General features: G+C 47.3%; 1 long non-coding RNA gene across 1 annotated transcript; it reads right to left on the bottom strand.

Moving 5' to 3' along the window:
- Positions 1–9627: 9627 nt before the first annotated feature.
- LOC142209920 (uncharacterized) lies at positions 9628–14483 on the bottom strand. Its single transcript, XR_012716980.1, has 3 exons — positions 14462–14483; positions 13574–13608; positions 9628–9674 (listed from the first exon to the last, which is right to left on the bottom strand). It is a non-coding gene; the product is annotated as an uncharacterized LOC142209920 (long non-coding RNA).
- Positions 14484–23134: the final 8651 nt, after the last annotated feature.

Genomic DNA, 23134 nt, shown 5'->3' with positions numbered 1-23134 from the left:
AGGAGTCCTAAGAGTATTCTACACTATGTATTATAGATAGGTTCCTAGGAGTCCTAAGAGTATTCTACACTATGTATTATAGATAGGTTCCTAGGAGCCCTAAGAGTATTCTACACTATGTATTATAGATAGGTTCCTAGGAGTCCTAAGAGTATTCTACACTATGTATTATAGATAGGTTCCTAGGAGTCCTAAGAGTATTCTACACTATGTATTATAGATAGGTTCCTAGGAGTCCTAAGAGTATTCTACACTATGTACTATAGATAGGTTCCTAGGAGCCCTAAGAGTATTCTACACTATGTTTTAAGCCAATTGAAGCTGTGGTTCATACTTAACTTGTATGAAACAATTCTGGGACCTACAATACCAAACCCAAATCAAGGCTTGAGAGGTTCATTCATCTCCACTCCAGACTTTTTATGAATGCCTATGGGCTCAGTACTGAGGGGGTTGCTCATTGCAGTCACAGACGCCCTGTAGAGTGTATAGTAAGCTCCCTTCAGTAGTCACCACTCTCCTCCCCGCATCATCTCTGTTGATCCCATTGCAGGTTCTACAGCGCAGTATATACAATATATATTTGTACCATGTAGAGATTTGTTCTCCTTGTACTTACTTTCATAGGTTTTGTTGTTGCAGAGGTCGCTATCACAGCACATTATGTAAGTCTTGTAATAGAAGTCAGTGCTCGCTTTTCCATAAAGTGTTGTGTTACAAGGTAGGTCACGAGAGCAGCCCTTGTACACGGAGTGATGCGTTCCATCTGCAGAAAGGATTTCACTGAGTTTATTATCTATGAAATATGTTTATAAGAGAATAGAATTAAATCATCACACAAACAGCTCTTAAAGAGCTCTAACACCTCATCCAAGATTATTCACCTGCCCCCACCATGTGACAGAGCACATTACAGTGATCAACATCACATCTTCAGCATGTATGTAACTTTTGTAGCTTCGGGGTAAAATAATTACAAAGTCATGAACATAACACTGTTGGTGCACTGGGGGAGGGGCTTGGTTGAGTGATGTCATTGAACTTGAAGGATCAACTCTCATTGCATAAGCACAGGCACAGGAGGCAGATGGATGGGGCCTGAGCGGCAAGAGCAGTGATCCTGGGAGCTCAAGTCCCGCCCCCAGTGCACCAACTGCCATGTTTGCACCGGGGCACTGCTGTTAGTCACCAGATCTACCAATGTACATGCCATAGAGATGTTGTTCATCAGTGTAACATTGAATATGTTTTGGGGAGGTGTCAAAATCTCTTTAAGCCACAAAGGACAATATACAATCTACAAATGTACAACTGGCCGCCATCTTTAACTTGCTGCAGGATGAGATCTCGTCCCCCAAATCCTCTGAGATTGTTGGGATTGTATTTCTTTAATTGCCAGGACTAGGAGGATGAATTATCTCCTACAGATGTAGCAAAGGTCCGCTGATACTTAATATGCTAATAGGAATGTGTCACTAACTTAATTTATTTATTACAACCAGATATTGAAATCTATTAATTATTTTTTCTGATCTGTTTCATTTCTGACTGTATATTTTTTAATTCCATCTCCTAACCACTAATATGGGGGGGCGCCATCTTGCCTGAACTTCTCCTCAGTTCTATTAGAAGAATTTTGTGAAATGCATTACAGCAGTCTCCTGGCCATAGGCAGCAAAAGACCGGAGCCGACTCCTCGAGGAGCGTTTTTTTCGACATGCCCTGTGTGGAGAGGGGGAGGGGGAGTGATGTAACTTCAGTCTATTGTTATCTATTGTCAGTAGTGATGGGGCAGTGGTGTTATCTATGGAGGTGTTATCTTCTATTGTAACAGTCTCTGCAATGTAAAAAAGGATACTGCTGTAAAAATAAAATAAAACGCCTACAGAATTAGTGAGTGTCAGTCTAAAAGGAAAAGTTGCAAATTTAAAAAATGCAAATCAGTTTAATATTAAAACTTTACTGAAAAATATGTCATTTTCCCTTTAAACACTCATTGCTAATTCAGCTCTGAGGTTTTTCATTTATCATGTTCTATAATAAGATATTACATTATAGTAAGTTATTATATACATAATATTAGATTAAAGTACATTATTATATTCATATCATATGTTACATTACAGTAAGTTATTATTGTATAAGGAAAAATATCTTTGTATCGTGTTAGCCAGTGGATATGAAATAAAAAATATTCTAAGTTATTCTTGTCAGTATATCTCTGCTGTAAGGGCAGACACCATTACTCACTAAGTATCAGTAGCTCATAGATTGTCAGACATTGTTCTCCCTCTGGACATTCTTTCTCTATAGGCTCACAGGTATCCGAGCTCCGTTCATGACATTGGTAACAATTACGAGCTAAAGCTGAGATTAAAAGATATTCACTGTTACACCTATAGACTGTAGCACATGGATAATAGAAGACACTATAGGGATCACATAGAAACATGAGAATATAGAAAAATAACACTATCAGGATAATGAATCACAATCTGTCATAGATCTTGGCACCGCCATGGGCACGTACACACCCCCAGAAAAAAAAATACTACATTATCATTATTGGGAAAAGACCGACATCTTACAATAGGAAGCAATGATTGACATCTGCCCGACAAAGAAGATACTCTTAATATGAAGATAAAGGTAATCGCTTCATTGTAAACTTGTTAAATATAGATGCTTATCCTTCCTTGTCATGTTTCCTTGTTTTCTTTCTGGTTCCTGAGTTTCTATTGTAAATGTAAACCCCCTCCTGACCCATATAGAAAGACCCCCATATGAAACAATGTAACAAGGTGTAATATAACCTATGTAAGTGTATCTGCGGTGTGTATACCTCATATCAGCACCAATACATATAGTTAGTATTTTCATAGTCATAACAATACATGCCTAAAGATCAGTTAGTTACAGAATAAAAAATTCTCTAGTGGGATTCTTGCATTTTTTTTTTCATAAAATGAATGGAATATTGTACAGATTTACTGTATTAGTGATGAACATATAAGAAATATCTCCAATCATATACAAGGTCATAAATAATTGTTCGGGGCTTTAACAGTAATGTGAGAGGTTTCATTAAGGGGTTAATTTGGACTGACGGAAGATACATTAAGCCGCTTCTATATTCACACGGGACACAAAGTATCAAGTATAAAATGTGACCAATGCACAATGATATATCACTGACAGTTAGGGGGTTAATGCTATCTATAGTCTACAGATAGAGGTGTATATACTGTAAGGCCAGGACACTATACAGAGGTCAGTGTATATATACATACTAGTAAGGAATATACACAGATCTTTATACGTTCTTACATTGGATCTGCTCCTACCCTACATGTGTCTATGTGCGACCACCCAGCGGGGGAGGGGAATTGCAGCCTTTTAAGGCTTTTCTTTGCATGCCCTGATATTGCATTGAATTGGTTTTCAGACCTATCAGAATATTTGGCCAACCTGGAGATCAGATAAGTCAAGCAAAAGTGTCAGTCTATAGTAAGTTCAGAATATTCATGATTGAAATCTGTAACCTGGTGTGACCAGGGCTCTAGAATCCTTGTACTATCAGCCATGATGAACCGATTCTTAGATGAATATATAGTCACAGTATACAGATCTTACTGGCTGAGCTACAATATACAACCTGGGTCATACATCAGAGTCTTAGAAGATACTCACCAATGGGAAGTAAGAAGGAGAGAAGGAAGACGCTTATTAGAAGAGGTTTCATATTGGCTGGAGCTGAATCTCTGGAAGGATCTTCTGAGGATTCTCAATGGAGGCTCCTTATACTGGAGAATAGTCATATATATGGAGTATACGGCCGGGGAGGTTCAGTATGATACCTGCTGACGGAGGTTAAACCCCCCCCCCCCCCACACACACACACACACACCTCTGCCCCTCCTCTGGCAATTAGAACACATTTCGATACAATTTGCACATTTGGTCAGTAAAACAATGGAGCCGTTCAGACTTTCTATGGAAAATGAATTCTCCAATTCTCTTATCTGATTGGCCTGGGGGCTCAGTGGTTTCTGTCCACGTTTCTGAAGCAGGTGACTTATTCATTTCGTACATCATTTTCGTAAGCCATAATAACATGATTTAACCCCGTCACAGCCAGTGACTTTCATGTACATCATTGGTTGTATGGAGAGGGCTCGTAGTGCTTTGAGGGTCTGTTGCTATAAAAGACAAAAAATAAAGTAAAAAAAAAAAATTCAAATCACTTATTTCACTAGATCTATAAAAATAAATGAACATAAAACTTTATTTATCCCTCTGTCTGATAATGAGCAAACTAGTAAAGTATAAAGATATTTTCTCCATACAGTCAACAATCCAAAATGATAGCAAAAAAAAAACATCTTAAAGTGACGTCTTACCCAGCTCTGTACACGGAAATATAAAAAGTTACAGGTTTTAGGATATTTTAAAATATTTTTTTCATTTTTTTTTAAACAGTAAAACATGCAAAATATGATATAACAAGCCAGAACTTGACTGAGGTGCGGAATATAAATAATTTGTCATTGTTACCACATTACCGAATACAAGGATGCGAGAATAGCGAAAAAACAAAACCCATAAGAAATTAGCAACATTTTTCCAATTGAGTGGATGTTGCAAATGATATCCAACATTATCTGTACAGACTGTATCACCTCTCCTCCCGCTTTCTCAAACTCAACATGGAGAAAACAGTTTATCATCTTCAGCCCATCCTGTATGGCCCCACCACCTGACCCATCTATCAAAGTTAATGGAACCACAATTACCCCTGTCCCACAGGCCCGATGCCTTGGGGTAACCCTGGACTCTGAACTATCCTTCAAGCCACATATTCAAGCCCTCAACTCCTCCTGCCGCCTCCAGCTCAAGAACATCCACCAAATTCGCCCCTTCCTCACCCAGGAAACTACCAAGATGCTCGTCCAGGCCCTCATAATCTCCCGCCTAGACTACTGCAACACCCTTCTCCATGGACTCCCGGCTAACACCCTCGCTCCCGTCCAGTCCACCCTAAACTGCGCTGCTCGCTTAATCCACCTCACCCCCCAATCTTCATCGGCTGCTCCCCTCTGCCAGTCCCTCCACTGGTTACCCATAGCCCAGCGAATTGAGTTCAAGCTACTAACGCTAACATACAAAGCCATCCACAACCTGTCCCCTCCATATATCTCTGACCTCATCCACACCTGTCCTCTCCATATATCTCTGACCTCAACTGTCCTCTCCATATATCTCTGAACTCATCCTCACCTGTCCCCTCCATATATCTCTGACCTCATCCTCACCTGTCCCCTCCATATATCTCTGACCTCATCCTCACCTGTCCCCTCCATATATCTCTGACATCCTCACCTGTCCCCTCCATATATCTCTGACATCCTCACCTGTCCCCTCCATATATCTCTGACCTCATCCTCACCTGTCCCCTCCATATATCTCTGACCTCATCCACACCTGTCCCCTCCATATATCTCTGACCTCATCCTCACCTGTCCCCTCCATATATCTCTGACCTCATCCTCACCTGTCCCCTCCATATATCTCTGACCTCATCCACACCTGTCCCTCCATATATCTCTGACCTCATTCTCACCTGTCCCCTCCATATATCTCTGACCTCATCCTCACCTGGCCCCTCCATATATCTCTGACCTCATTCTCACCTGTCCCCTCCATATATCTCTGACCTCATCCACAACCTGTCCCCTCCATATAGCTCTGACCTCATCCACACCTGTCCCCTCCATATATCTCTGACCTCATCCACAACCTGTCCCCTCCATGTATCTCTGACCTCATCCACAACCTGTCCCCTCCATATAGCTCTGACCTCATCCTCACCTGTCCCCTCCATATATCTCTGACCTCATCCACAACCTGTCCCCTCCATGTATCTCTGACCTCATCCACACCTGTCCTCTCCATATATCTCTGACCTCATCCTCACCTGTCCCCTCCATATATCTCTGACCTCATCCACACCTGTCCTCTCCATATATCTCTGACCTCATCCTCACCTGTCCCCTCCATATATCTCTGACCTCATCCACAACCTGTCCCCTCCATGTATCTCTGACCTCATCCACACCTGTCCTCTCCATATATCTCTGACCTCATCCACACCTGTCCTCTCCATATATCTATGACCTCATCCACAACCTGTCCCCTCCATATATCTCTGACCTCATCCTCACCTGTCCCCTCCAAATATCTCTGACCTCATCCCCAACCTGTCCCCTCCATGTATCTCTGACCTCATCCACACCTGTCCTCTCCATATATCTCTGACCTCATCCTCACCTGTCCCCTCCATATATCTATGACCTCATCCTCACCCGTCCCCTCCATATATCTGTAACCTTATCCTCACCAGTCCTCTCCATATATCTCTGACCTCATCCACAACCTGTCCCCTCCATGTATCTCTGACCTCATCCACACCTGTCCTCTCCATATATCTCTGACCTCATCCTCACCTGTCCCCTCCATATATCTCTGACCTCATCCACAACCTGTCCCCTCCATGTATCTCTGACCTCATCCACACCTGTCCTCTCCATATATCTCTGACCTCATCCTCACCTGTCCCCTCCATATATCTATGACCTCATCCATAACCTGTCCCCTCTATATATCTCTGACCTCATCCTCACCTGTCCCCTCCATATATCTCTGACCTCATCCTCACCTGTCCCCTCCATATATCTCTGACCTCATCCACAACCTGTCCCCTCCATGTATCTCTGACCTCATCCACACCTGTCCTCTCCATATATCTCTGACCTCATACTCACCTGTCCCCTCCATATATCTATGACCTCATCCTCACCCGTCCCCTCCATATATCTGTAACCTCATCCTCACCTGTCCTCTCCATATATCTCTGACCTCATTCTCACCTGTCCCCTCCATATATCTCTGACCTCATCCACACCTGTCCCCTCCATATATCTCTGACCTCACCTGTCCCCTCCATATATCTCTGACCTCATCCACAACCTGTCCCCTCCATATATCTCTGACCTCATCCACACCTGTCCTCTCCATATATCTCTGACCTCAACCTCACCTGTCCTCTCCATATATCTCTGACCTCAATCTCACCAGTCCCCTCCATATATCTATGACCTCATCCTCACCTGTCCCCTCCATATATCTGTAACCTCATCCTCACCTGTCCTCTCCATATATCTCTGACCTCATTCTCACCTGTCCCCTCCATATATCTCTGACCTCTTCCACATCTGTCCCCTCCATATATCTCTGACCTCACCTGTCCCCTCCATATATCTCTGACCTCATCCACACCTGTTCCCTCCATATGTCTCTGACCTCACCTGTCCCCTCCATATATCTCTCACCTCATCCACACCTGTCCCCTCCATATATCTCTGACCTCATCCTCACCTGTCCCCTCCATATATCTCTGACCTCATCCTCACCTGTCCCCTCCATATATCTCTGACCTCATCCACAACCTGTCCCCTCCATATAGCTCTGACCTCATCCACACCTGTCCTCTCCATATATCTCTGACCTCATCCTCATCTGTCTCCTCCATATATCTCTGACCTCATCCTCACCTGTCCCCTCCATATATCTCTGACCTCATCCACAACCTGTCCCCTCTATGTATCTGTAACCTCATCCTCACCTGTCCTCTCCATATATCTCTGAACTCATTCTCACCTGTCCCCTCCATATATCTATGACCTCATCCTCACCTGTCCCCTCCATATATCTGTAACCTCATCCTCACCTGTCCTCTCCATATATCTCTGACCTCATCCTCACCTGTCCCCTCCATATATCTCTGACCTCATCCACAACCTGTCCCCTCCATATATCTCTGACCTCATTCTCACCTGTCCCCTCCATATATCTCTGACCTCATCCACAACCTGTCCCATCCATATATATCTGACCTCATCCACACCTGTCCCCTCCATATATCTCTGACCTCATCCTCACCTGTCCCCTCCATATATCTCTGACCTCATCCACAACCTGTCCCCTCCATATAGCTCTGACCTCATCCACACCTGTCCTCTCCATATATCTCTGACCTCATCCTCATCTGTCCCCTCCATATATCTCTGACCTCATCCTCACCTGTCCCCTCCATATATCTCTGACCTCATCCACAACCTGTCCCCTCCATGTATCTGTAACCTCATCCTCACCTGTCCTCTCCATATATCTCTGACCTCATTCTCACCTGTCCCCTCCATATATCTCTGACCTCATCCACACCTGTCCCCTCCATATATCTCTGACCTCACCTGTCCCCTCCATATATCTCTGACCTCATCCACACCTGTCCCCTCCATATATCTCTGACCTCATCCTCACCTGTCCCCTCCATATATCTCTGACCTCATCCACAACCTTTCCCCTCCATATATCTCTGACCTCATTCTCACCTGTCCCCTCCATATATCTCTGACCTCATCCACAACCTGTCCCCTCCATATATATCTGACCTCATCCACACCTGTCCTCTCCATATATCTCTGACCTCATCCACACCTGTCCCCTCCATATATCTCTGACCTCACCTGTCCCCTCCATATATCTCTGACCTCATCCACACCTGTCCCCTCCATATATCTCTGATCTCACCTGTCCCCTCCATATATCTCTGACCTCATCCTCACCTGTCCCCTCCATATATCTCTGACCTAATCCACACCTGCCCCCTCCATATATCTCTGACCTCACCTGTCCCCTCCATATATCTCTGACCTCATCCACAACCTGTCCCCTCCATATATCTCTGACCTCATTCTCACCTGTCCCCTCCATATATCTCTGACCTCATCCACAACCTGTCCCCTCCATATATCTCTGACCTCATCCACACCTGTCCTCTCCATATATCTCTGACCTCAACCTCACCTGTCCTCTCCATATATCTCTGACCTCAACCTCACCTGTCCCCTCCATATATCTATGACCTCATCCTCACCTGTCCCCTCCATATATCTGTAACCTCATCCTCACCTGTCCTCTCCATATATCTCTGACCTCATTCTCACCTGTCCCCTCCATATATCTCTGACCTCATCCACACCTGTCCCCTCCATATATCTCTGACCTCACCTGTCCCCTCCATATATCTCTGACCTCATCCACACCTGTCCCCTCCATATATCTCTGACCTCACCTGTCCCCTCCATATATCTCTGACCTCATCCACAACCTGTCCCCTCCATATATCTCTGACCTCATCCACACCTGTCCTCTCCATATATCTCTGACCTCAACCTCACCTGTCCTCTCCATATATCTATGACCTCATCCTCACCTGTCCCCTCCATATATCTCTGACCTCATCCACAAACTGTCCCCTCCATATATCTCTGACCTCATCCACACCTGTCCTCTCCATATATCTCTGACCTCAACCTCACCTGTCCTCTCCATATATCTATGACCTCATCCACACCTGTCCCCTCCATATATCTCTGACCTCATCCTCACCTGTCCCCTCCATATATCTCTGACCTCATCCTCACCTGTCCCCTCCATATATCTCTGACCTCATCCACACCTGTCCTCTCCATATATCTCTGACCTCATCCTCATCTGTCTCCTCCATATATCTCTGACCTCATCCTCACCTGTCCTCTCCATATATCTCTGACCTCATCCTCATCTGTCTCCTCCATATATCTCTGACCTCATCCTCACCTGTCCCCTCCATATATCTCTGACCTCATCCACAACCTGTCCCCTCCATGTATCTCTGACCTCATCCACACCTGTCCTCTCCATATATCTCTGACCTCATCCTCACCTGTCCCCTCCATATATCTATGACCTCATCCTCACCTGTCCCCTCCAAATATCTGTAACCTCATCCTCACCTGTCCTCTCCATATATCTCTGACCTCATTCTCACCTGTCCCCTCCATATATCTCTGACCTCATCCACACCTGTCCCCTCCATATATCTCTGACCTCAGCTGTCCCCTCCATATATCTCTGACCTCATCCTCACCTGTCCCCTCCATATATCTCTGACCTCATCCACACCTGTCCCCTCCATATATCTCTGACCTCATCCTCACCTGTCCCCTCCATATATCTCTGACCTCATCCACAACCTGTCCCCTCCATATATCTCTGATCTCATTCTCACCTGTCCCCTCCATATATCTCTGACCTCATCCACAACCTGTCCCCTCCATATATCTCTGACCTCATCCACACCTGTCCTCTCCATATATCTCTGACCTCAACCTCACCTGTCCTCTCCATATATCTCTGACCTCAACCTCACCTGTCCCCTCCATATATCTATGACCTCATCCTCACCTGTCCCCTCCATATATCTGTAACCTCATCCTCACCTGTCCTCTCCATATATCTCTGACCTCATTCTCACCTGTCCCCTTTATATATCTCTGACCTCATCCACGCCTGTCCCCTCCATATATCTCTGACCTCACCTGTCCCCTCCATATATCTCTGACCTCATCCACACCTGTCCCCTCCATATATCTATGACCTCATCCTCACCTGTCCCCTCCATATATCTGTAACCTCATCCTCACCTGTCCTCTCCATATATCTCTGACCTCATTCTCACCTGTCCCCTCCATATATCTCTGACCTCATCCACACCTGTCCCCTCCATATATCTCTGACCTCAGCTGTCCCCTCCATATATCTCTGACCTCATCCTCACCTGTCCCCTCCATATATCTCTGACCTCATCCACACCTGTCCCCTCCATATATCTCTGACCTCATCCTCACCTGTCCCCTCAATATATCTCTGACCTCATCCACAACCTGTCCCCTCCATATATCTCTGATCTCATTCTCACCTGTCCCCTCCATATATCTCTGACCTCATCCACAACCTGTCCCCTCCATATATCTCTGACCTCATCCACACCTGTCCTCTCCATATATCTCTGACCTCATTCTCACCTGTCCCCTCCATATATCTCTGACCTCATCCACAACCTGTCCCCTCCATATATCTCTGACCTCACCTGTCCCCTCCATATATCTCTGACCTCATCCACACCTGTCCTCTCCATATATCTCTGACCTCAACCTCACCTTTCCTCTCCATATATCTCTGACCTCAACCTCACCTGTCCCCTCCATATATCTATGACCTCATCCTCACCTGTCCCCTCCATATATCTGTAACCTCATCCTCACCTGTCCTCTCCATATATCTCTGACCTCATTCTCACCTGTCCCCTCCATATATCTCTGACCTCATCCACACCTGTCCCCTCCATATATCTCTGACCTCACCTGTCCCCTCCATATATCTCTGACCTCATCCACACCTGTCCCCTCCATATATCTCTGACCTCACCTGTCCCCTCCATATATCTCTGACCTCATCCACAACCTGTCCCCTCCATATATCTCTGACCTCATCCACACCTGTCCTCTCCATATATCTCTGACCTCAACCTCACCTGTCCTCTCCATATATCTATGACCTCATCCTCACCTGTCCCCTCCATATATCTATGACCTCATCCTCACCTGTCCCCTCCATATATCTCTGACCTCATCCTCACCTGTCTCCTCCATATATCTCTGACCTCATCCACAACCTGTCCCCTCCATATATCTCTGACCTCATCCACACCTGTCCTCTCCATATATCTCTGACCTAAACCTCACCTGTCCTCTCCATATATCTATGACCTCATCCACACCTGTCCCCTCCATATATCTCTGACCTCATCCACAACCTGTCCCCTCCATATAGCTCTGACCTCATCCACACCTTTCCCCTCCATATATCTCTGACCTCATCCACACCTGTCCTCTCCATATATCTCTGACCTCATCCTCATCTGTCCCCTCCATATATCTCTGACCTCATCCTCACCTGTCCCCTCCATATATCTCTGACCTCATCCACAACCTGTCCCCTCCATGTATCTCTGACCTCATCCACACCTGTCCTCTCCATATATCTCTGACCTCATCCTCACCTGTCCCCTCCATATATCTATGACCTCATCCTCACCTGTCCCCTCCATATATCTGTAACCTCATCCTCACCTGTCCTCTCCATATATTTCTGACCTCATTCTCACCTGTCCCCTCCATATATCTCTGACCTCATCCACACCTGTCCCCTCCATATATCTCTGATCTCAGCTGTCCCCTCCATATATCTCTGACCTCATCCTCACCTGTCCCCTCCATATATCTCTGACCTCATCCACACCTGTCCCCTCCATATATCTCTGATCTCATCCTCACCTGTCCCCTCCATATATCTCTGATCTCATCCACAACCTGTCCCCTCCATATATCTCTGATCTCATCCTCACCTGTCCCCTCCATATATCTCTGACCTCATCCACAACCTGTCCCCTCCATATATCTCTGACCTCATCCACACCTGTCCTCTCCATATATCTCTGACCTCAACCTCACCTGTCCCCTCCATGTATCTATGACCTCATCCTCACCTGTCCCCTCCATATATCTGTAACCTCATGCTCACCTGTCCTCTCCATATATCTCTGACCTCATTCTCACCTGTCCCCTCCATATATCTCTGACCTCATCCACACCTGTCCCCTCCATATATCTCTGACCTCACCTGTCCCCTCCATATATCTCTGACCTCATCCACACCTGTCCCCTCCATATATCTCTGACCTCACCTGTCCCCTCCATATATCTCTGACCTCATCCACACCTATCCCCTCCATATATCTCTGACCTCACCTGTCCCCTCCATATATCTCTGACCTCATCCACACCTGTCCCCTCCATATATCTCTGACCTCATCCTCACCTGTCCCCTCCATATATCTCTGACCTCATCCTCACCTGTCCCCTCCATATATCTCTGACCTCATCCACAACCTGTCCCCTCCATATTGCTCTGACCTTATCCACACCTGTCCCCTCCATATATCTCTGACCTCATCCACACCTGTCCTCTCCATATATCTCTGACCTCATCCTCATCTGTCTCCTCCATATATCTCTGACCTCATCCTCACCTGTCCCCTCCATATATCTCTGACCTCATCCTCACCTTTCCCCTCCATATATCTCTGACCTCAACCTCACCTGTCCCCTCCATATATCTATGACCTCATCCTCACCTGTCCCCTCCATATATCTGTAACCTCATCCTCACCTGTCCTCTCCATATATCTCTGACCTCATTCTCACCTGTCCCCTCCATATATCTCTGACCTCATCCACAACCTGTCCCCTCCATATATCTCTGACCTCATCCACACCTGTCCCCTCCATATATCTCTGACCTCACCTGTCCCCTCCATATATCTCTGACCTCATCCACACCTGTCCCCTCCATATATCTCTGACCTCACCTGTCCCCTCCATATATCTCTGACCTCATCCACAACCTGTCCCCTCCATATATCTCTGACCTCATCCACACCTGTCCTCTCCATATATCTCTGACCTCAACCTCACCTGTCCTCTCCATATATCTATGACCTCATCCTCACCTGTCCCCTCCATATATCTCTGACCTCATCCACAACCTGTCCCCTCCATATATCTCTGACCTCATCCACACCTGTCATCTCCATATATCTCTGACCTCAACCTCACCTGTCCTCTCCATATATCTATGACCTCATCCACTCCTCTCCCCTCCATATATCTCTGACCTCATCCTCACCTGTCCCCTCCATATATCTATGACCTCATCCTCACCTGTCCCCTCCATATATCTGTAACCTCATCCTCACCTGTCCTCTCCATATATCTCTGACCTCATTCTCACCTGTCCCCTCCATATATCTCTGACCTCAGCTGTCCCCTCCATATATCTCTGACCTCATCCTCACCTGTCCCCTACATATATCTCTGACCTCATCCACACCTGTCCCCTCCATATATCTCTGACCTCATCCTCACCTGTCCCCTCCATATATCTCTGACCTCACCTGTCCCCTCCATATATCTCTGACCTCATCCACAACCTGTCCCCTCCATATATCTCTGACCTCATCCTCACCTGTCCCCTACATATATCTCTGACCTCATCCACACCTGTCCCCTCCATATATCTCTGACCTCATCCTCACCTGTCCCCTCCATATATCTCTGACCTCACCTGTCCCCTCCATATATCTCTGACCTCATCCACAACCTGTCCCCTCCATATATCTCTGACCTCATTCTCACCTGTCCTGTCCATATATCTCTGACCTCAACCTCACCTGTCCTCTCCATATATCTCTGACCTCAACCTCACCTGTCCCCTCCATATATCTATGACCTCATCCTCACCTGTCCCCTCCATATATCTGTAACCTCATCCTCACCTGTCCTCTCCATATATCTCTGACCTCATTCTCACCTGTCCCCTCCATATATCTCTGACCTCATCCACACCTGTCCCCTCCATATATCTCTGACCTCACCTGTCCTCTCCATATATCTCTGACCTCATCCACACCTGTCCCCTCCATATATCTCTGACCTCACCTGTCCCCTCCATATATCTCTGACCTCATCCACAACCTGTCCCCTCCATATATCTCTGACCTCATCCACACCTGTCCTCTCCATATATCTCTGACCTCAACCTCACCTGTCCTCTCCATATATCTATGACCTCATCCTCACCTGTCCCCTCCATATAACTCTGACCTCATCCACAACCTGTCCCCTCCATATATCTCTGACCTCATCCACACCTGTCCTCTCCATATATCTCTGACCTCAACCTCACCTGTCCTCTCCATATATCTATGACCTCATCCACACCTGTCCCCTCCATATATCTCTGACCTCATCCTCACCTGTCCCCTCCATATATCTCTGACCTCATCCTCACCTGTCCCCTCCATATATCTCTGACCTCATCCACATCCTGTCCCCTCCATATAGCTCTGACCTCATCCACACCTTTCCCCTCCATATATCTCTGACCTCATCCACACCTGTCCTCTCCATATATCTCTGACCTCATCCTCATCTGTCTCCTCCATATATCTCTGACCTCATCCTCACCTGTCCCCTCCATATATCTCTGATCTCATTCTCACCTGTCCCCTCCATATATCTCTGACCTCATCCACACCTGTCCCCTCCATATATCTCTGACCTCATCCTCACCTGTCCCCTCCATATATCTCTGACCTCATCCACAACCTGTCCCCTCCATATATCTCTGATCTCATTCTGACCTGTCCCCTCCATATATCTCTGACCTCATCCACAACCTGTCCCCTCCATATATCTCTGACGTCATCCACACCTGTCCTCTCCATATATCTCTGACCTCAACCTCACCTGTCCTCTCAATATATCTCTGACCTCAACCTCACCTGTCCCCTCCATATATCTATGACCTCATCCTCACCTGTCCCCTCCATATATCTGTAACCTCATCCACACCTGTCCCCTCCATATATCTCTGACCTCACCTGTCCCCTCCATATATCTCTGACCTCATCCACAACCTGTCCCCTCCATATATCTCTGACCTCATCCACACCTGTCCTCTCCATATATCTCTGACCTCATTCTCACCTGTCCCCTCCATATATCTCTGACCTCATCCTCACCTGTCCCCTCCATATATCTCTGACCTCATCCACAACCTGCCCCCTCCATGTATCTCTGACCTCATCCACACCTGTCCTTTCCATATATCTCTGACCTTATCCTCACCTGTCCCCTCCATATATCTATGACCTCATCCTCACCTGTCCCCTCCATATATCTGTAACCTCATCCTCACCTGTCCTCTCCATATATTTCTGACCTCATTCTCACCTGTCCCCTCCATATATCTCTGACCTCATCCACACCTGTCCCCTCCATATATCTCTGACCTCAGCTGTCCCCTCCATATATCTCTGACCTCATCCTCACCTGTCCCCTCCATATATCTCTGACCTCATCCACACCTGTCCCCTCCATATATCTCTGATCTCATCCTCACCTGTCCCCTCCATATATCTCTGATCTCATCCACAACCTGTCCCCTCCATATATCTCTGATCTCATCCTCACCTGCCCCCTCCATATATCTCTGACCTCATCCACAACCTGTCCCCTCCATATATCTCTGACCTCATCCACACCTTTCCTCTCCATATATCTCTGACCTCAACCTCACCTGTCCCCTCCATGTATCTATGACCTCATCCTCACCTGTCCCCTCCATATATCTGTAACCTCATCCTCACCTGTCCTCTCCATATATCTCTGACCTCATTCTCACCTGTCCCCTCCATATATCTCTGACCTCATCCACACCTGTCCCCTCCATATATCTCTGACCTCACCTGTCCCCTCCATATATCTCTGACCTCATCCACACCTGTCCCCTCCATATATCTCTGACCTCACCTGTCCCCTCCATATATCTCTGACCTCATCCACACCTATCCCCTCCATATATCTCTGACCTCACCTGTCCCCTCCATATATCTCTGACCTCATCCACACCTGTCCCCTCCATATATCTCTGACCTCATCCTCACCTGTCCCCTCCATATATCTCTGACCTCATCCTCACCTGTCCCCTCCATATATCTCTGACCTCATCCACAACCTGTCCCCTCCATATAGCTCTGACCTTATCCACACCTTTCCCCTCCATATATCTCTGACCTCATCCACACCTGTCCTCTCCATATATCTCTGACCTCATCCTCATCTGTCTCCTCCATATATCTCTGACCTCATCCTCACCTGTCCCCTCCATATATCTCTGACCTCATCCTCACCTGTCCCCTCCATATATCTCTGACCTCAACCTCACCTGTCCCCTCCATATATCTATGACCTCATCCTCACCTGTCCCCTCCATATATCTGTAACCTCATCCTCACCTGTCCTCTCCATATATCTCTGACCTCATTCTCACCTGTCCCCTCCATATATCTCTGACCTCATCCTCAACTGTCCCCTCCATATATCTCTGACCTCATCCACAACCTGTCCCCTCCATATATCTCTGACCTCATCCACACCTGTCCCCTCCATATATCTCTGACCTCACCTGTCCCCTCCATATATCTCTGACCTCATCCACACCTGTCCCCTCCATATATCTCTGACCTCACCTGTCCCCTCCATATATCTCTGACCTCATCCACAACCTGTCCCCTCCATATATCTCTGACCTCATCCACACCTGTCCTCTCCATATATCTATGACCTCATCCACTCCTGTCCCCTCCATATATCTCTGACCTCATCCACAACCTGTCCCCTCCATATATCTCTGACCTCAACCTCACCTGTCCTCTCCATATATCTATGACCTCATCCACTCCTGTCCCCTCCATATATCTCTGACCTCATCCACAACCTGTCCCCTCCATATAGCTCTGACCTCATCCACACCTTTCCCCTCCATATATCTCTGACCTCATCCTCACCTGTCCCCTCCATATATCTCTGACCTCATCCTCACCTGTCCCCTCCATATATCTCTGACCTCATCCACAACCTGTCCCCTCCATGTATCTCTGACCTCATCCACACCTGTCCTCTCCATATATCTCTGACCTCATCCTCACCTGTCCCCTCCATATATCTATGACCTCATCCTCACCTGTCCCCTCCATATATCTGTAACCTCATCCTCACCTGTCCTCTCCATATATCTCTGACCTCATTCTCACCTGTCCCCTCCATATATCTCTGACCTCATCCACACCTGTCCCCTCCATATATCTCTGACCTCAGCTGTCCCCTCCATATATCTCTGACCTCATCCTCACCTGTCCCCTACATATATCTCTGACCTCATCCACACCTGTCCCCTCCATATATCTCTGACCTCATCCTCACCTGTCCCCTCCATATATCTCTGACCTCACCTGTCCCCTCCATATATCTCTGACCTCATCCACAACCTGTCCCCTCCATATATCTCTGACCTCATTCTCACCTGTCCCCTCCATATATCTCTGACCTCATCCACAACCTGTCCCCTCCATATATCTCTGACCTCATCCACACCTGTCCTGTCCATATATCTCTGACCTCAACCTCACCTGTCCTCTCCATATATCTCTGACCTCAACCTCACCTGTCCCCTCCATATATCTATGACCTCATCCTCACCTGTCCCCTCCATATATCTGTAACCTCATCCTCACCTGTCCTCTCCATATATCTCTGACCTCATTCTCACCTGTCCCCTCCATATATCTCTGACCTCATCCACACCTGTCCCCTCCATATATCTCTGACCTCACCTGTCCCCTCCATATATCTCTGACCTCATCCACACCTGTCCCCTCCATATATCTCTGACCTCACCTGTCCCCTCCATATATCTCTGACCTCATCCACAACCTGTCCCCTCCATATATCTCTGACCTCATCCACACCTGTCCTCTCCATATATCTCTGACCTCAACCTCACCTGTCCTCTCCATATATCTATGACCTCATCCTCACCTGTCCCCTCCATATAACTCTGACCTCATCCACAACCTGTCCCCTCCATATATCTCTGACCTCATCCACACCTGTCCTCTCCATATATCTCTGACCTCAACCTCACCTGTCCTCTCCATATATCTATGACCTCATCCACACCTGTCCCCTCCATATATCTCTGACCTCATCCTCACCTGTCCCCTCCATATATCTCTGACCTCATCCTCACCTGTCCCCTCCATATATCTCTGACCTCATCCACATCCTGTCCCCTCCATATAGCTCTGACCTCATCCACACCTTTCCCCTCCATATATCTCTGACCTCATCCACACCTGTCCTCTCCATATATCTCTGACCTCATCCTCATCTGTCTCCTCCATATATCTCTGACCTCATCCTCACCTGTCCCCTCCATATATCTCTGATCTCATTCTCACCTGTCCCCTCCATATATCTCTGACCTCATCCACAACCTGTCCCCTCCATATATCTCTGACCTCATCCACACCTGTCCCCTCCATATATCTCTGACCTCATCCTCACCTGTCCCCTCCATATATCTCTGACCTCATCCACAACCTGTCCCCTCCATATATCTGTAACCTCATCCTCTCCATATATCTCTGACCTCATTCTCACCTGTCCCCTCCATATATCTCTGACCTCATCCACAACCTGTCCCCTCCATATATCTCTGACCTCATCCTCACCTGTCCCCTCCATATATCTCTGACCTCATCCACAACCTGTCCCCTCCATATATCTCTGATCTCATTCTCACCTGTCCCCTCCATATATCTCTGACCTAATCCACAACCTGTCCCCTCCATATATCTCTGACGTCATCCACACCTGTCCTCTCCATATATCTCTGACCTCAACCTCACCTGTCCTCTCCATATATCTCTGACCTCAACCTCACCTGTCCCCTCCATATATCTATGACCTCATCCTCACCTGTCCCCTCCATATATCTGTAACCTCATCCTCTCCATATATCTCTGACCTCATTCTCACCTGTCCCCTCCATATATCTCTGACCTCATCCACACCTGTCCCCTCCATATATCTGTAACCTCATCCTCACCTGTCCTCTCCATATATTTCTGACCTCATTCTCACCTGTCCCCTCCATATATCTCTGACCTCATCCACACCTGTCCCCTCCATATATCTCTGACCTCAGCTGTCCCCTCCATATATCTCTGACCTCATCCTCACCTGTCCCCTCCATATATCTCTGACCTCATCCACACCTGTCCCCTCCATATATCTCTGACCTCATCCACACCTGTCCTCTCCATATATCTCTGACCTCAACCTCACCTGTCCCCTCCATGTATCTATGACCTCATCCTCACCTGTCCCCTCCATATATCTGTAACCTCATGCTCACCTGTCCTCTCCATATATCTCTGACCTCATTCTCACCTGTCCCCTCCATATATCTCTGACCTCATCCACACCTGTCCCCTCCATATATCTCTGACCTCACCTGTCCCCTCCATATATCTCTGACCTCATCCACACCTGTCCCCTCCATATATCTCTGACCTCACCTGTCCCCTCCATATATCTCTGACCTCATCCACACCTATCCCCTCCATATATCTCTGACCTCACCTGTCCCCTCCATATATCTCTGACCTCATCCACACCTGTCCCCTCCATATATCTCTGACCTCATCCTCACCTGTCCCCTCCATATATCTCTGACCTCATCCTCACCTGTCCCCTCCATATATCTCTGACCTCATCCACAACCTGTCCCCTCCATATTGCTCTGACCTTATCCACACCTGTCCCCTCCATATATCTCTGACCTCATCCACACCTGTCCTCTCCATATATCTCTGACCTCATCCTCATCTGTCTCCTCCATATATCTCTGACCTCATCCTCACCTGTCCCCTCCATATATCTCTGACCTCATCCTCACCTGTCCCCTCCATATATCTCTGACCTCAACCTCACCTGTCCCCTCCATATATCTATGACCTCATCCTCACCTGTCCCCTCCATATATCTGTAACCTCATCCTCACCTGTCCTCTCCATATATCTCTGACCTCATTCTCACCTGTCCCCTCCATATATCTCTGACCTCATCCACAACCTGTCCCCTCCATATATCTCTGACCTCATCCACACCTGTCCCCTCCATATATCTCTGACCTCACCTGTCCCCTCCATATATCTCTGACCTCATCCACACCTGTCCCCTCCATATATCTCTGACCTCACCTGTCCCCTCCATATATCTCTGACCTCATCCACAACCTGTCCCCTCCATATATCTCTGACCTCATCCACACCTGTCCTCTCCATATATCTCTGACCTCAACCTCACCTGTCCACTCCATATATCTATGACCTCATCCTCACCTGTCCCCTCCATATATCTCTGACCTCATCCACAACCTGTCCCCTCCATATATCTCTGACCTCATCCACACCTGTCATCTCCATATATCTCTGACCTCAACCTCACCTGTCCTCTCCATATATCTATGACCTCATCCACTCCTCTCCCCTCCATATATCTCTGACCTCATCCTCACCTGTCCCCTCCATATATCTATGACCTCATCCTCACCTGTCCCCTCCATATATCTGTAACCTCATCCTCACCTGTCCTCTCCATATATCTCTGACCTCATTCTCACCTGTCCCCTCCATATATCTCTGACCTCAGCTGTCCCCTCCATATATCTCTGACCTCATCCTCACCTGTCCCCTACATATATCTCTGACCTCATCCACACCTGTCCCCTCCATATATCTCTGACCTCATCCTCACCTGTCCCCTCCATATATCTCTGACCTCACCTGTCCCCTCCATATATCTCTGACCTCATCCACAACCTGTCCCCTCCATATATCTCTGACCTCATCCTCACCTGTCCCCTACATATATCTCTGACCTCATCCACACCTGTCCCCTCCATATATCTCTGACCTCATCCTCACCTGTCCCCTCCATATATCTCTGACCTCACCTGTCCCCTCCATATATCTCTGACCTCATCCACAACCTGTCCCCTCCATATATCTCTGACCTCATTCTCACCTGTCCTGTCCATATATCTCTGACCTCAACCTCACCTGTCCTCTCCATATATCTCTGACCTCAACCTCACCTGTCCCCTCCATATATCTATGACCTCATCCTCACCTGTCCCCTCCATATATCTGTAACCTCATCCTCACCTGTCCTCTCCATATATCTCTGACCTCATTCTCACCTGTCCCCTCCATATATCTCTGACCTCATCCACACCTGTCCCCTCCATATATCTCTGACCTCACCTGTCCTCTCCATATATCTCTGACCTCATCCACACCTGTCCCCTCCATATATCTCTGACCTCACCTGTCCCCTCCATATATCTCTGACCTCATCCACAACCTGTCCCCTCCATATATCTCTGACCTCATCCACACCTGTCCTCTCCATATATCTCTGACCTCAACCTCACCTGTCCTCTCCATATATCTATGACCTCATCCTCACCTGTCCCCTCCATATAACTCTGACCTCATCCACAACCTGTCCCCTCCATATATCTCTGACCTCATCCACACCTGTCCTCTCCATATATCTCTGACCTCAACCTCACCTGTCCTCTCCATATATCTATGACCTCATCCACACCTGTCCCCTCCATATATCTCTGACCTCATCCTCACCTGTCCCCTCCATATATCTCTGACCTCATCCTCACCTGTCCCCTCCATATATCTCTGACCTCATCCACATCCTGTCCCCTCCATATAGCTCTGACCTCATCCACACCTTTCCCCTCCATATATCTCTGACCTCATCCACACCTGTCCTCTCCATATATCTCTGACCTCATCCTCATCTGTCTCCTCCATATATCTCTGACCTCATCCTCACCTGTCCCCTCCATATATCTCTGATCTCATTCTCACCTGTCCCCTCCATATAACTCTGACCTCATCCACACCTGTCCCCTCCATATATCTCTGACCTCATCCTCACCTGTCCCCTCCATATATCTCTGACCTCATCCACAACCTGTCCCCTCCATATATCTCTGATCTCATTCTCACCTGTCCCCTCCATATATCTCTGACCTCATCCACAACCTGTCCCCTCCATATATCTCTGACGTCATCCACACCTGTCCTCTCCATATATCTCTGACCTCAACCTCACCTGTCCTCTCAATATATCTCTGACCTCAACCTCACCTGTCCCCTTCATATATCTATGACCTCATCCTCACCTGTCCCCTCCATATATCTGTAACCTCATCCACACCTGTCCCCTCCATATATCTCTGACCTCACCTGTCCCCTCCATATATCTCTGACCTCATCCACAACCTGTCCCCTCCATATATCTCTGACCTCATCCACACCTGTCCTCTCCATATATCTCTGACCTCATTCTCACCTGTCCCCTCCATATATCTCTGACCTCATCCTCACCTGTCCCCTCCATATATCTCTGACCTCATCCACAACCTGCCCCCTCCATGTATCTCTGACCTCATCCACACCTGTCCTTTCCATATATCTCTGACCTTATCCTCACCTGTCCCCTCCATATATCTATGACCTCATCCTCACCTGTCCCCTCCATATATCTGTAACCTCATCCTCACCTGTCCTCTCCATATATTTCTGACCTCATTCTCACCTGTCCCCTCCATATATCTCTGACCTCATCCACACCTG

The sequence above is a fragment of the Leptodactylus fuscus genome, chromosome 6, assembly GCF_031893055.1.
Source record: "Leptodactylus fuscus isolate aLepFus1 chromosome 6, aLepFus1.hap2, whole genome shotgun sequence".
Taxonomy (NCBI): Eukaryota; Metazoa; Chordata; class Amphibia; order Anura; family Leptodactylidae; genus Leptodactylus; species Leptodactylus fuscus.
The sequence above is the reverse complement of the archived record's forward strand: the minus strand, read 5'-3'. Positions and strand labels throughout refer to the sequence as shown.